Source organism: Cupressus sempervirens, chromosome 6 (assembly GCF_028749045.1).
Source record: "Cupressus sempervirens isolate cs-2001-9-10 chromosome 6, ASM2874904v1, whole genome shotgun sequence".
NCBI lineage: Eukaryota > Viridiplantae > Streptophyta > Pinopsida > Cupressales > Cupressaceae > Cupressus > Cupressus sempervirens.
This window is the reverse complement of record NC_143123.1, coordinates 494,977,934-494,994,491: the sequence shown is the minus strand read 5'-3', so window position 1 is coordinate 494,994,491 and position 16,558 is coordinate 494,977,934. Positions and strand designations below refer to the sequence as shown.

At 39.5% G+C, this 16,558-nt stretch overlaps 1 protein-coding gene across 2 annotated transcripts in view; it reads right to left on the bottom strand.

Annotated features, from left to right (window-relative positions):
- Window positions 1-16,558, bottom strand: part of LOC149553194 (ATP phosphoribosyltransferase 2, chloroplastic-like) — a 151,458-nt gene that overhangs the window by 65,334 nt on the left and 69,566 nt on the right. The window lies entirely within an intron of this gene.

Below are 16,558 nucleotides of genomic sequence, written 5' to 3'. Positions count from 1 at the left end.
TTTCTTGTCTTCAGTTGCTCCAATGCAGCAACCAATTCTGAATTAAAAATACGAATTACAATGGTAAGTGCAAAAGTAACAAAATATATGTTCCTAACATTCAAAATACTATGCTTAACCACCGAGTGTAACCAACTCAATCAATTTTTTTTTAAAATCAAGAACAACAGTGGCTTAAATAACATTGTCCAAGAACAAGGCTCTACAAACTTTCTTAGACTAAGCATTGATGAGCATTGTTCCAACTTCCAACAACACTTCTACATATTGGTAATCACATGCATAATAATCAAATAATACATAAACATGTCAGGGAAAAATAAAACCAAAGTTTACTTTGGTAGACATGGATCAGCGTTATCAAAATTGTTATTGGAGAAATTAATGAGGCGTGGAGGGAACAAATTCATCAAACTCAGTTTCTTATGGAAAACAAACAAATATAATATAACTCCTGCCTAGGATAAAATGCATGAACAACCTAACCCCCTAGGATTGAGTTAATCAAGGAAAATTTGCTGAATGTAGAGCTGCTAATGATAATCTTTTCAGTTCATTCACTTTCAAATGTCTAATTATTCACCTCTCTCAAAGAAAAAATAGGCAATATCTGAAATGGCAGCCAGCATGTCTACAAACCCACTTATACAAGTCACATCCTGCCTATCTTAGAAGGGAACTGTATGTATTTAAAGTAAATACTTAAAAAACAGCCTTGAAGAACGCTTGATTTGATGATGAGAGACTCTCCCTCTCAAACCAGACACATTGCAAGCCACTCAAATGATTTAAATCTGAAATAACACAAGAAAAAACTTTGATGTTCTATTGATAATCATGAAAATGAATTACGGCCAAGTTGCTCTAATTTTACAATGCTTCCAACATTGTAGGCACATACACCAATCTGAAATCTGATTTCAAAATCAGAAACACATGCAAGAGAAGACTACAAGGAAATTCTCAACCTTGAAATCTGAGAATAATTCTTCAACTCTTGAGCCTCGGTCTGCTCCTCTTACTCCAATCTTCAATCTGCAAACTGAAAAACTAAACTCTCCAACTCGACCCCTCAATTATATAGACATGTACAGGCTCAAAAAACAACGATAAAAATTATCATGGATAAAAACAAGGTTCCGGAAAACCATTCTAAGACCCCAACTTCATGGACAATCCTAAACATAGTAAATCGCTTTACATGGCCACCACTTTCTTATCCAATCAACTGCTTATGCTTTATAAGTCCTCCAAGACCCAAAAGTAGCAGATGCAATGACATGCAAGCTCAGGTACCCTGATTTAAAAAGTGTGAAAAGTGACATGTGGCAACATGCATAAGCATGCAAGGCAAAAATCACAACGTACAAAATACGCACCTAAGTTTGGAATTCTTTCAAGATTTTCTCTTTCAACCACCACTAACAATGTCCACAATTTGTTTCCAACTTCCAAAGTGGGTGCATTGGTCAAAGATTCCTTACTATACCTTGAAATCTGCATCAACTTGTGTCCAACTCCCTTGTAAGATGCTACCTCAAGGACTTGGCCAAATAATTAAATATTTAGGCCCCAAAAGCATAAAATGTATTTCTCAAAACATTATTCTGAATATGGCATAAATATTAAATAAAATATTTCTTGGTTGATGCAAGATTGCCCTTGCACCACTAAATACTCGTGCATCATAATCAGTGCCAAAATAGAGCAATGTGCTCAGACTCAATAAGGTGATCCCTGTAACACAAATCCATACATAGCACTATGATTGTTGTCGGTAAATTCTATATTGTAACCGACGTGTAGAATTGTATCTGAAAGGGCACGTGACGGTTGAGTCACCTCTTCGGAAAAGTATATGTACACCATCTAGAAGGGACTTTGGAACATCATTGTAATGAGCATAATCATATTGTAAGCATTGGAGTGCATATTGCATATATGAATGAAGTATCTGTTTTGTGTTATGTCTTACTATACTACATGCGATAAGTATCCTTTCACCCTATATGGTAAACATTTGGTGTCGCTGCCATTCGAACCTAGAACGAAGAAAGTGTTATGAAGATAATGCTGAATCTACTTAACAAGGATAGGAATAAGATAAAAGACAAGGATGAAATACGCACAACATAGGAAGTTTTAATTTTAGCACAACAGGCGGAGTACAGACAGAAGCTTCAATAGATTACCGATGGACATCGAGGAGGTGAAGGAGCACAGACGGAGGGAGTGCATTCACCTAGCAGACTGACGAGTGTCGAGGAATTGCTAGAAGAGACTCGATAGCGATTGAATTTGGTGGAAGAGACAAGGGAGGAGTTCCTTAACTTGTATACGCCGAGGGTAGAAAATCTGAATGGAAAGGAAGTAACTCGCACGGCTCGAAGTGTCGAAGGAGCACGAGCATGGAGTGAACTCTTCGTTCCCGATACACCTGATGAACACATACAAGCATAGAACCGAACAACTTCGCTTGAGGAAGATATTTTCTCACTAGGTAACGCAGGTGTTGGAAGTAGGGCATTTGTCCGAAGCAGCGCGGTTATGCAAAACAATGCAGGTGCTTAGAACAATGCGGGTGCTTAAAACAGCGCGGGTGCTTAGAACAATACGTGTGCTCAGAACAGCACAAGTACACAGTAGGTACCACAGAATCAGAAGAAAGTAGCAATGGCAGGACCAAAGGAGAAATTGCCGAAGTTTAGTGGTGATAGGATGGCAGATCCGATCAAACACTGCAAGACATGTGAAACAATATGTACGGAAAATAGTGTAACGCATGAGCATGATTGGGTCCAACAATTTCCAACGACTTTACAGAGTGTAGCAATTGATTGGTTTGTTGATGCCAATCCTCAGAAATTAACTACATGGACAAATGTTAGAAAGGAGTTCATAGCAGAGTTCCGACTGCTTAAGGGACGATAACGAAATTGTAGCAGAAATATACAGTACAAAGCAAGGAAAGAATGAAACAATCCGTGTATATGCAAGAAGAGTGAAAGAGTTGGTGGGGAAGATGAAGACCCCACTGGCAGACAGATTAAAGAAACGATGGTTTGTTGAAGGGTTACAGCAGGCTCTAAAGAAGAAAATGAAGATTGTACCTCCAACATCGTACGTAGATGCGTATAATCGGGCGATGGATCTGAAGAGTGACCAAAAAACAAGCACAAATCGTCGGACACAGACAATTCATCGTCTGAAAGTAGTAGCAATGACAAAGAATCAAGTAAGAAAGTTCAAGCATTGCAAAAGGATATGCTATGGATGATGAAGGAATTTGAAAATCTGAAAAAGAATGTTGACTCGTTGAAGGGGGAATTGTGGTGTACGGATTGTGAGGAGGGCCACACAAAGGGCTCTTGCCCGAAAAAACAATTTTGCAATATCTGCCAGATTGCGGGACATTCCACAAAGGAATGCTCATTCAATATGATGACAAAGGGACATCAACAGGTGCTACTGACGTAGGAAGTATCTGCTAGAGTAGGAACGAGCACAAACAATAACAATGCAACCTCAAGAGGATATCGCAACAATAACCAGCACGAAAAGGGTGGTATTAATAACAATAATAACAATGGAGGCCGGAGTCGGATACAGTACGACTCGAGTGGACGACCGATGATACAATGTCATACGTGCAACCTGGGGCACTTCGCTAGAGATTGTACCACGAAGGAGACGTCGTAGCTGTTATGCAAATGGTGTGGTCCGGGAGACCACAAAGATTCGAAATGCCCGAAGCAAGGGGTGAATTTGTTAAGCATAGAAACATGTGATGGTGAGCAAGCAAAGAAAGCAAAGTACCCTAAAGCAGAGGAAGAAAAGAAGAGGTTACAACAAGCATGAATGGAGTTGGAAAAATAGATGGAAACAAGAAAGTTGCAAGCAAAAGACATTGTCGATACCTCGAAAAGGAACCTGGGTGAACAAAACGTGATAAGGCATGTAATGCAAATAGAAGTTCCTATAATAAAATTAAATGACCTTACAATGCCTCAGTTGCGGACAGCAATACTGAACATGACACCATTCCTGAAAGCAATGGAGGAAGCAAGAAAGGATGGTAGTGAAACGACTGCAGCAGACCTAATGCTACGGGCACTCACGACAGGAAGACATCTGACAGTGGTAGAGATAGGTATCCTAGGAACCATACTTATGGACACAATTGTGGACGAAGAATCAAGCGTAAATGTGTTACCGGAGGATATATGGAAAAAGTTGGGACAACCTATGTTGTGGCTACCTACATTTCAATTACTCACTGCAGATCAGCACAGAATCAAGTCGTTGGGAACTCTGATGGCACAGTCGGTAACCATCGGAACGCAACCATTTCTGTTAGATTTCATGGTGATTTCGCTAAAAAAAAAAAAGGTACGATGCTATAATTGACGGGGTTGGTTGGTACAAACAAAAGTGAAACATGATTGGAAACGAAATACCCTATCCTTGGAACATGGAGGCCGAAGATTTGTAATTGACTTGCATACACAGATAGTAGGTGAGGAGGCAGCATTGTCAAATTCCAAAGGTGAAGGCGAAGGTGACGATGAGGGGAAGAAGAGTATTGCAATTAGGAGGGTCGAATGATGACGACCTAGACTCAATGAATGGCTTACTCCATTGGCAGATGGAGGATTACGAGCTCTTTCCGAGCTGTAACATGTTGGGAGTTGAAAAGGGAAAAGAAGGGAACAAGTTTCCGAAGGAGTATAGCGAAGGAAAGGAGGGAGAAGCACATGTAGATGAAACGTCAGCACATACGTTTAGTGATGACAAACCTATAAAGTATGAAGAGCATACTATCAAAACAATGCACTTAGGAGATGAAACCAATCCGAAAAATATTCTTCTCGGAAATGATTGGAATCCAATCTTGAAGTTAGCAACGTTCAAAATATTCATAGAGTACAAGGACATCTTTGCATGGACATATAAAGATTTGAAAGGAGTACCACCAGAGTTATTTGTTCACCGGATACTGTTGATAGAAGGTGCAGTACCCGTACAGAAGTGACCATACCGGATGAACAAAAATTATGCCATATGGGTCACTGATGAGATTGATCAGATGCTGGAACTAAGGATTTTTTTCAGAGTCCAAACGAGTGAGTGGGTATCACCGATTGTGATATCTCTGAAAAAAGACACCACACAGACTTTCGATGCCTAAATGTAGTGACAATCAGAGATCCATTTCCGATAACATTCACCGATAGCATTCTGGAAGAAGTTGTGGGGCATGCGATTTACTTGTTCATGGATGAGTTCTCTAGATACAATTAGATATCCATCACCGAAGAAGACAAATTGAAAACAACATTCATCGTGGAAGATGGAGTATACGCGCACAACAGGATGCCGTTCAGACTGTGTAATGCTCTGGCAACATTCCAGAGAATTATCCTTTACATATTTGATAAAATGTCTGTTGGAAATTTTAAACCATTTCTGGATGATTGGTCAATCTTTAGTGCAAAAGATAAACATATAACAGCACTCAGAGAATGCATGGAGAGATGCAGACAGGCAAGACTGGCAGTGAGTCCAAAGAAGTGCAGGTTCATGGTACCACACGGAAAGCTATTAGGACACATCGTCTGCCAAGCAGGGCTGAAAACGGATCCTAACAAACTTCGCATAATTTTGGATATGCCACCATCGACAAATGTCTCAAAAGTAAAATCATTCCTCAAACACATTGGATACTACCAAAGGTTTATCAAAAGCTTTGCAAAGATATCCTACCCATTGGACAAGCTAACCTACAAAGGCAAACCTTATAAATGGGAAGCGGAGAAGAATGAAGCTTTCAATGGATTGAAAACAAGATTGGCCATAGCACCGATTCTAGCCTATCCAAACTGGGATAAGGAATTTCATGTTCATGTTGATGCATCAAACTATGCGATTGGAGCAACATTGGCACAAATAGGTGATCACGGATTGGACCATCCAGTATATTTTGCAAGTAGACTATTATCTAAGCCGAAGAAAAATTACAAGATGACGGATCGAGAGGCACTAGGGATGGTGTACACAATACAAAAATTCAAACATTATTTGTTGGTGACGCCATTTGTATTCTATGTAGATCATCAGGCACTGCTATATCTTGTAAAAAAGCCAATCATTCAAGGATAAGTCGATGGTTATTATTATTTCAGGAGTTCACATTCAAGATTATGGTGCGGTCAAGAAAGTCATGTAAGTGTGGATCACTTGTCGAGGATAAAATCAGGAGAGCCATCAGGGGGAATCAATGGTGATTTTCCTAATGCACAGCTATTTCACGTTGCAGTACTTTCATCTTGGTACGCACATATCAGAGAGTATCTATCGACAAGATAGTTTCCAAGCGAGATGTCGCCGAACGAGAGAAGGAAACTGGTGCTAAGGAGCCGAACGTTTCAGTTGATCAAGGGGTTACTATACAGCATGGGACCCGATTAGATTCTAAGGTGATGCGTTCTGGAGGAGGAAATTCCAAAGGTGTTGAAGGAAGCGCATGAGGGACCGGCAGGAGGAGACATGGGGCCAGACACAACTACACAGAAGATTCTTCTAGAAGGGTTATGGTCGCCAACCGTGCACAATGAAGATAATTTTTAGCAGAAGCCACGAATAAGATCTTGGTCGGGGTGATTTATAAATCTTGTGCAGTTGAGGAAGAAGATTGGGAAGAAAAGCTACCATCTGCATTATCGATGTACCGCACTTGATATAAAGTAACTACGGGACACACTCCATTTCAGTTGATATATGGGCAGGAGGTCGTGGTATCAACGGAATTCATGGTACCAAGTTTAAGGATTGCCATCAAGAACAAGTCTGAGAGAGGGGTTGTATAATCTAAATACATTGGATGAGCGATGATTGCAGGCACAGTAGGCCACAGAAGTTACACAAAACAGGTGTAAGGTATGGCATGACAAGCATTTAAAATTGAATAAATTTCAACCACGACAGCTAGTTTTAAAGTATATTGGGCAGAACGAGATCCAACCAGGAAAGTTCAAAGTAAAGTGGGTGGAACCATACAAGATACGCGAAGTTGGCAATAATGGAGCAAAATTATGGATGTTGGACGGGAAGGAGGTGCCTGATGCAGTAAACAAGTCGAAGTTGAAAATCTACCACGAAAGAAATAACACACCTCCGCATTTGAACAAATTGGAAAAAATGTAAAAATAGTAGATAAAGAATGTAAATCTATAAGATAGGTAAATGTAATATATACAGTTAAGCACATTTCCTTAATACGGCCCGAATGTAATAAAAATAATAAATATATAAAGAACAAAACAATATGAGTACCATACAGCTATTAGTCTTATATTAGCATGTAACAAAGATGAGCCTTGTATTAACGCACCAAAGAGGAGAGATTCAGACTAGAACAGTACGAAGGACAAAACCATTGTACGGCCCGTAAAGATCAAAAGGAGCTCTGCATATAAGTAGTCACCGTACGGTCGTACAAATAGAAGAAGCACACCATAGTGAAGGGTAAAACAAACACACTGTACGAAAATCATAAAAAGAAAACAGCCAGTTATTAGCAGAGGTCATACGGCAAAGGAGACGGTCACAGGGGCAATCAAGGAACACCGTATGGCATTTGTATGACACATGTCAAAGGAGACCGTACGGACACACCCTAAAGAACTTTGATCGTACGAACATGTGGGAAGGAGAGAACTTGGTTGTACGGATCAAGGAGGAATAAAATTCAAGCAAGAAGGAAGACCGTACGACAAACTGAAGAAAGGAACAGAACATCGTACGGCTGAGAAGGAACATCGTACGACCCCCTGCTAGAACACCTTATGGCCCTCACCTATAACACCGTACGACCAATCAAAGGGTTATAAGAGATAAGAAAAAACCATACAACTAAGGCAAAAGGAAAATAGTATACAGGATGGCACATCATGAGCATATAGACCATACGGACAGCATCTGAGGGGATTGTAGGAGGGAGCAATAAAGTCGTACAGCTTGCAATAAAGGGTTACAGACTCCAGTGGAAGCAAATTGAGGAGCAGTCATAACAAACCTTGGAGAACAATATTTGATCCCTACGGCAATAGTAGACAGAAGAATGCAGTGTACAGCAGTAAAGACAAATTTGGAATAAAAGAAGTGTACGAATCCGTACAGATGCCAAAGGCAGGAGAAGGAACTTCGAAATAAAATAGTACAAAGAGAGGTAACTGACCTAACGGATTTTTTTTTCTTCGAGCAAAATGACAAAAAGATGATAGTTATGCATTCAACCGGCAAGAGAGCCTGGAAAAAGAAATTGGAAGAGGATTTAGTGACAACTGTAGCCATGAACAGGAATGTAAAAACTTTGCCATCCAGAGTCTGTGTAGCAAGAGGAACAAGTATAGGAACAAGTATAGGACCAAGCAAAAGAAAGTGAAGCAACCAACATAGGCGGCTGCAACAGATATTCCCACAACGCAGAATGTTGCATTTGAAGGATAGAATGGAGCAGAATGTCGAAAGTGGTGGCAGGGGACACCTGATAACCATCCAATAAAGGCCAGCATTCAGAAGGCACAAGTTGAGTGGGTGATACAAATGCCTATGTTTTGTATCAGAGATTATGAAATGTTTTTACGCCTCATGATGGAAACGTACGATAGGTTCTCTCGAACCAGTATGTTTGCCTACTTTGGTTGTAATTTGGTAATATCATCCAGACCGTGGACTTCACCCAAGTATTCGGGATACCTGGCCATGCACAAGGAGGAAGGAAAATAGATAGCAAACCAAAAAAGTTGAGTTGGGAGGTAAAGACGCAATTGACATAGCTCGTACGTGGGGACCTGACGCAAATGGAGCAAGAAGCTCTCATGGACACATCAAGGGGCAGAGGATTCAAGAAATCCAACATGCAAGAATGTCACTGGCGTCGTCTAATGGACGTTGTGAAGAGTCGTCTCACAGGCTCTAGCCACGCCTCAGACATTTCATTTCCACAAGTGGCGATGATGAATGGGATTCTGCATGGTAGAATGTACGACTGGGCTGCATTGTTGGCAGAACAGATGTATGAATTTATGACATTACAGCACAAGACATTCTACATGCCGCATTATGCAATCGGCCTATTCTTGGAGGCAACAACGCGAATGATCCCCAACGATGCACTGGAGGCCAAATCGGGACCACTTGCGCCAAGCGAACCCCTAATCATCCAATGGAGACATCTTGATACACTTGGCACCAAGACCACGGTCGAATAGAAACGACCAAGACAAGATGGTGGAAATACGAACAGTGGTCAGGAGGAGACTTCTTCTAAGGAAAGTGGGACTGACGGGGAGGAGGAAGAATACAAGGAAGTAAAAGTAATTACAGCTACACCGTTGAGATTCCCACGGCCTACACTTTCAGCGATGACACACTTGGCTCCTGTTGGTATACATGGCATTCTACAGTTTGGTCAGTTCAGGCAGCCAATAGTGATGACGTCAACTTCAATTGCGATTCAACCCGCCACAGAGATACGAGTTATTCCCGAGGCATTAGCAGAGGCACATCTGCCACCAACGGAGATAGTCGTTCCGGAGGTAACGATGGAGCCTTCTCATGAGGTTTTACCAAAGGCTGGGGCTGAGGTACTTGTACCTGATGCAAAGATGGATACTGGGGTAGGAGTAATGGAAATATTGACAGGCAAGAGTTTGAGGGTGTCTGGTGTGCAATTGGATGTAGTAGCTTTAGATGCAGTGATTACAGTGGATACAACATTATTAGCATCACTTGAGCCAGACAGAGAGAGCAGAAACCAGAAGTTAAGCACATATCTGAGTACGCAATTCCACTGTACCCCAGTGCCTCAAGTGACATACTTGCATACACCTACGCGAGTAGTTCCGGAGGAAGACCCTTTACAAGAACAGGTGGAGGAGCATCAACCGACACAAAATGATGGACTACCGCACAGCGTTGTTGAGTGGATGGTGAAAGCAGTAGAGAGGGCTATGGGTGTGCAGCAGCAGTATCCAGTAGCGCCAAAAACAGTGATGAAAGAGGCATTCTTCACTGATATAGCAGCTCTAGCGACTCAGGCTCGCCAGGTAGTGGCCTCTGCAGAGATACAGGCTTTGGACTCAGTACTAAAGGAGTTTGAGAGAGTGGTATCCTTCATGATATTAGGATGTTTGGCTGCCTTTACAATTTGTTTTAAGGAACGACGATGGCCGAGTGTGGAGACTTGTTGTGAGTTTTCCACACCATCGCCCTTTTCTCTCGATTGCCTTAGCAAGTTTTTCAAAGTTGTCCAAAAGTTTTCGATTTGAAAATTTTACACTTTGGGTGCCTTCAGGCCAAGAGGGATTTGATGTGATTTCTTTTTTTCACCCGGTGTTAACTTGATTTTTCGAAGCATGTAATTTTATCCTTAGGCCAAACAAATTTCAAAAACAACATTTTTTTCAATGGCTAAAAAGAATACTTGGCAAGATAAAATTGCAAATTTTTCGACTTAGACGGATTCTGAAAATTTAAAATAATTATATAAACTTGAACATTTTCAAAATGAATTTGTTAGATTTTGTCATTTCAAAAAATCTTGAATTTTTTGGTGAAAAGCGAAATTTTTTGACAACGAAATTAAAATTGGAAAATCAATTTTGAATGCTAGAAAACTAATTTATTTTGGTTAAAAAATTAATATTGCATTGCAAAATTGAAAGTGGATTAAATTGCAAATTCTCATTAAATTGGTTGAAATATTGCCTAGAAGATTTTTTTAAATGTTAGAAGAAATTGGTAAATTAAAATTGAAAAATTGATTTTAGCTTATTAAATTTGATTTTAATGATATTTTAATTGCCAAAACATTGTTAAATGAAAATTTTGGCATGTCCTAGGCTTTCCTTGTTTTATTTTGCAATTTTTTACCACAACCGGCAATTAAATGGCTAATTTCACTATGGGCTAAGTAATTTTAATGTTGCATTTAAATTCGAGCCACTAATAAAGGAACTAATTTAATTTTGCTATCCTCCAAGGCAAGTCAACCAGCTTGAAGGGACAAGGAAATTTTGGTATATGAGGGGCTCCCCCCTCTCTCATTTCCTCATTCCATCTTTCTCCTCCTCGTGTTGAGTGATTTTTCTTGGAGAAGCAATTTGCAAATTTGGGTGATTTTCTTAGACAGATTTTTCCTTGCTTGGCGGCATTTTCTTCTTCCATCTTGGGCAAATTTTTGCCCTTAGGCGATTTTTTGGGGCAGATATGAAATTTTCTTGCTTAGGCGATTTTTGTTGAGGTTTGATTTTCTTTCCAAAGACTACGATTTCAATTTCCAGATTTGAGCAATTTTGTTGGTGAAGAGGCTATGTGATCCAAGGTTTGATTTTTGGCAAATATGTTGGCAATTTCAAGGAGACAAAATTCTGATTTTTGCTAGACCATCATTATTTGCAAGGAAGGTTGAAATTTTGAAATCTTATTCGAACTTGAAGAGCGCTTGGTTATTGGTAAAGGCAAATTTAAGGTAAAATTCTATTCATTTTAGAGGTGAAGATTGGTTTAAAAGCGGATTCCATTTCTTGTCCTTGCTTGGCTCGTTTCCCTTATATTCTTCTTGCATTCATCATCCACCACTTCCTCCCATTAATAGGTTGAAGTTTGGAGAGATAAGTGTAGATTTCATGATAGGACACTTGGCGAGGCAAAAATAAACTAGACCACCCTAGGTTAAAGTTGGGAAATATAAGTGTAGTCCATCCTAAGGTAATGAAAAGGCAAAAATAAGTGGTAGTCCCATCCCTAGGTTAAAGGTTGGAGATTGACAAGTGTAGAGATAGGACATGGTAAGGCAGAATAAGCTAGATTCCATCGATAGAAAGAAGGTTGGAGATCAATAAGGGTAGTCCCTATCACTTAGAATGAAGGGGTAGAAATAAGTGTTTAGGATGGTAGATGTTAGTGCAAGCAAGAACCCAAAGGAAACGAACACCAAAAAAGACAAGGAAGACATGATGCCTAAAACCACCTTCTTGTTGAAAGTGAGGCGAATAAGTGATACCAATATCGGCACAGTAAACATGATACAGTTGAAGGACAGATTGAAGGAAGGGCAATCCCCCATGGCAAAGAAAGTCTAGAAAAGCAGAATTGTACACGCGGCAGCCTTCCCTCCTACCTTGCCTTGTCCAGAATTGGTCATGGAGTGTGCATCCCGGTTTGATTTGGTTAGCAAATTCATCATTTTTGATGAAGGGAAGAGAGTTTTGGCCGACAATTGAAGAAGAATTTAATATTCCCCAGTACAAAGGCATGACAGTGGTAATGATGGATCAAGCGGCCAAGTCATTTCAGGATAATTAGGAGGCTTTCTTCATTCACCTAAAGCAAAATTGGTTACACGAAGGCAAGAAGGGAGTTACCAGATCATCAAGGCTCACCGTGTTAGATTTCAAATCAGAGTACGGTGATCTCATCATGCTTCTCAGTGAAATCATGGGCCTAGCTTAAGGTATGCAATTTGAAAATTGGATGTACTTCTTTATTGATGAAATTGAAAATGGAAAAAGAAGATTTGATTGGGCTAGAATTATTAGCGAGAATTTAGAGTTGCAACTTAGGGCAGTGCAAAATTAAAAGCAATTCTATATGGGGTCCTACCTCTTTTATTTGATTTAGAGGCGGTGAAAATTGAAAAGCGAATCTCAAGGAAGAGTGAATTTCAAGGAAGAGCAAATTTGGAGGAAGTGATTTGAAAATATTTGAGGCTAGAGACCAAAGGGATAATTCAAGTGGACAAAAGGAGAACGTCAGTGAGACAGAATTTGGATCAAGATTCAATGAGTTGGGGAAGATTGCCATCAAGAAGAAACATTTGGGCACCCTTGCCTCTCTCAATGCCTTTATCGGATACGCGAAAGAATATGAGAAGGATCATGAGAAAATACTGCAAGTAGCAAGCAACATGATGAATTCAGCTGAGCTCAAGATGAAACATGCACCTTGCCCTCCCATGAAGGAAGTCAACGACAAGCTAGCCAAGTTCATCGCTTTGGCTAAAAAGATGAAAGAAAGGGGTAGAACTATATTAGAAGATCATTTGATGTAAGCCCAAGTGGCAAATTCTCCTTGGGTAGGATAGGTGTCTAATTTTGATTGGCTACCATTTTGGTGCCTTCTCATTGGTTGTCACTTTTTCTTTTTTTCATTGGTCCATTGATGAGGTGGTGTCTTCTCATTGGCCGATGGGGTGGCAACCCTAATTAGGGTTTCTAGGATCCAATCTGGATTGTTGGTTTTGCCTCTTTATCTCTACCGTTGGTTGTAATTCTAGGTCTCTATATAAGGCCATTTGCTCTCATTTGTGAAGGGTCGGAGGAAATTGTTGCTAAGATAATACCAAAATCGCTTCTCTTTATCATTGTTGTGACTTGCATGGTGATTAAGAACATTTGGTGTTATTGCATGGTTTCTACTTCCAACAGTTAAAGTTAGATTTCTTTTTAAGTTGTTAAAGTAGATTTTATTTTGAGAAAGTTGCTAAGTGAGTAAGAAAGTAGATGGATAATTGCACGGTGATATTAGTGGATGTTTGATAGGGATCTATAAACTAGGCCACTAGCATCCTAGTGGCTGGCTAAGAAGCCTTGTGTGGTAATCTAGTCACTTTCCCTTGAATCATTGCATCTATGGAGGTAGAGCTGCTAGTAAACTTTCATTAAATTCGATCCCTGTCCATTTGCTAATCTTTCCATTCATAGGAGTAGGAGTAGAGCAGTGAGAAGCCTAGTATTTGGAGTTTTGAGGAAAGAAGTTAGAAGCATCATTGGTAAACACACCCCTATCATCACCACCATCTACATTATCTGGCATTCGTATATTCTACAAACCCATTATCATCACCATCATTCCAAAACCCAAATTATCCTTGAATGAACAATGTAAGGCCACCTACGTGATTACCAGCAAATCACATCGATAATTGAGTTAGTATCCACAGATGTAAGGAACATTGGAGTCTTTCTCATGTCTTCATGAGTATTAACTTTTCAAGAGAGGAATTGAGTGTTTGATATCCCATATCAAGTGTTCAATTGCTATATGTTATGTAGTGGTACAAAACTGACATCAACAAGATTGCAAAGATGAGCTAGGATTGGGCCACCACCAGAGATCCAAGTATGGAGATCTGAGTCGAGGTTTTGACTTAGGAGATAGTCGAGATACACAGGGAAGCATAATACACCCTTCAGAGGAGCCAGGCAGATCAAGTAGCAGCTGAGAGGGCTCGGGAGGAGTCCGCTACCAGGCTAGCCGCAAAGAGGGCAGCCTGGGGATCCAAGAGGGCAACTTTGTTTGATAGACAAAGTCAGCCAGAAGGTGGCAACAGAAAATGAACAATTAGCAGCGAAAAAGGAGCGAGTGGCAGATGAGAAAGAGAGAGAACTGGGAGAGATTGTTGGGATGATAAAGTCAGCTTTGGAGCTCCAAATGGAGGTTGAGGCGGAATTGAAAGTTCAGAAGGAGCAAGTGTACAAGTTACAGGCAAAGTTGAATGAACTGAGGGCACGGACGACCACTACACCAAGGACGCATCCCTCTGCTTAGTATCTATACATGGATGTAATTAATTGTATTAATGTAATTTGAGTTCTGTTGTCTTTATTTTGTCCTCCGGAGACGACTTTCCTTTTTTGCGGGGATGATGTTGTCGATAAATTCTATATTGTAGCCAACGAGTAGAATTGTATCTGAAAGGGCGCTTGATAGTTGAGTCACCCCTTTGGGAAAGTATATGTAAACCATCCAGAAGAGACTTTGGAACATCATTGTAATGAGCATAATCATATTGTTAGCATTGGAGTGCATATTGCGTATATGAATAAAGTATCTGTTTTGTGTTATATCTTACTATACTACATGCGATAAGTATCCTTTTACCCTGTACGGTAAACAATGATCACCTGCATTAAGAAATCAACCACTAGAGTGTGCAAAATTTCAGCAACAAACCATATGTGGCTGCTAGACTGCCTACTCATCTTCCTTCTATACCATTGACAAATATTCACTAGGAAGACTACCATGACCTTCCTGTTAATGCTTGTCCATTGAACATAATTATTTGCAAACAACAAAAAGATCCATGTATAGCGCTTAGACAACAGGAAGAAAAATCTTTGGTAGCCAACATACTTCCAAAATGCGACAATGTTGTAAAAGCACAAGAACCAAAATGTAACTGCCAACCTGCCTCTCTTGCTCCCCATTTCCCATAACCACAAGTGTTTATGTAATGTCCCCTTTTTCTATAATATGAGACACTACATAATTCTTATGTATAAAAGACAATTTCGTAATGATTCTGCAATTTGATTCCTAATTCCAAATGCATACGCAATATAGTTCAGTTTATATACAATTAAATATTGATTGCATAACAATCAAGACTACAATGATATATTTATTGTTTCTGATATACAAGAATTTAAGCAATGACTAGGGGGAAATCTCAGTACCTTGTATTGCTTGCGGTATTTAATATGCAAATTGTACAGGCTGTCTCTGACATATCATTTGATGTATGCTTTGAATAATGCTTACAAGATGTGTCTAATATGACAATGACAATATGATCTGATTATGCTGTTTGCGACTCTAACTGTATATGCTCACACAAAATGGATGCCAAAGGCAGTATGCTCTATTACAGAGCAATCCTTATATGATACAAATAAATAAGTTTTTTTCCCTTCTGTAATGTTCCCCAATTGGCTAAGTCAGGAAATACAGACAATTACTATGTAAAATTAACCAGAGACTTATTTCTTCTCTAAGTCCTCAAATATTGATATGAACAATGACTTATGAATTGTTAAAATGATGCAATTATAAGATATATGAAAATAATATTCTTCAAAGAACAATTGTAGGTAAGATATGCATCACTACTATATCTGATATGAATTATAATGCTTATACAAGTTGATCTGTATTTTAAAGGATATCAGCCTTCTCTTGATGATGGCAAATGAGCTATAACTATAACTGCTTTTAGTTATTAGATTGCTGTTTCTAAATTAGTCATTAAATGTATTCAGTGAATGGCTAGCAAGACCACTAGTAGCACAACCAAATTGCTATCTCAAGCATGATCTTCCAACTCGTGCAATTAGCAATCTGCAGTATTGTTCTTCAGTGATATAGTTTTTATCTTCAAAATGGACTTGTACACTTGTACGCTTGCAACAATAACAATATTGTCGTATCGAATATGCATTTAGACTTTTGCAACTAATTTATGCCAATGAGCCTTGAGGCAATTGCTAAATAAGAGGAGATCCGAAATAAGAAAAGTTATTGCTGATCCCTTCATGAATGAGGTTTAATGTCCATTATTTTTCAAGTTTCAGCTATTGCACACAATCTTGCGACAGATATATATCTTATTTCATTCTTGGTAAGATAGGAAAGGCACATTTTGGTTCACCATATACTTTTCACAACTTCTTGTTACGAGAGCAATGATAAAATGGTCAAAACGATATGAAGG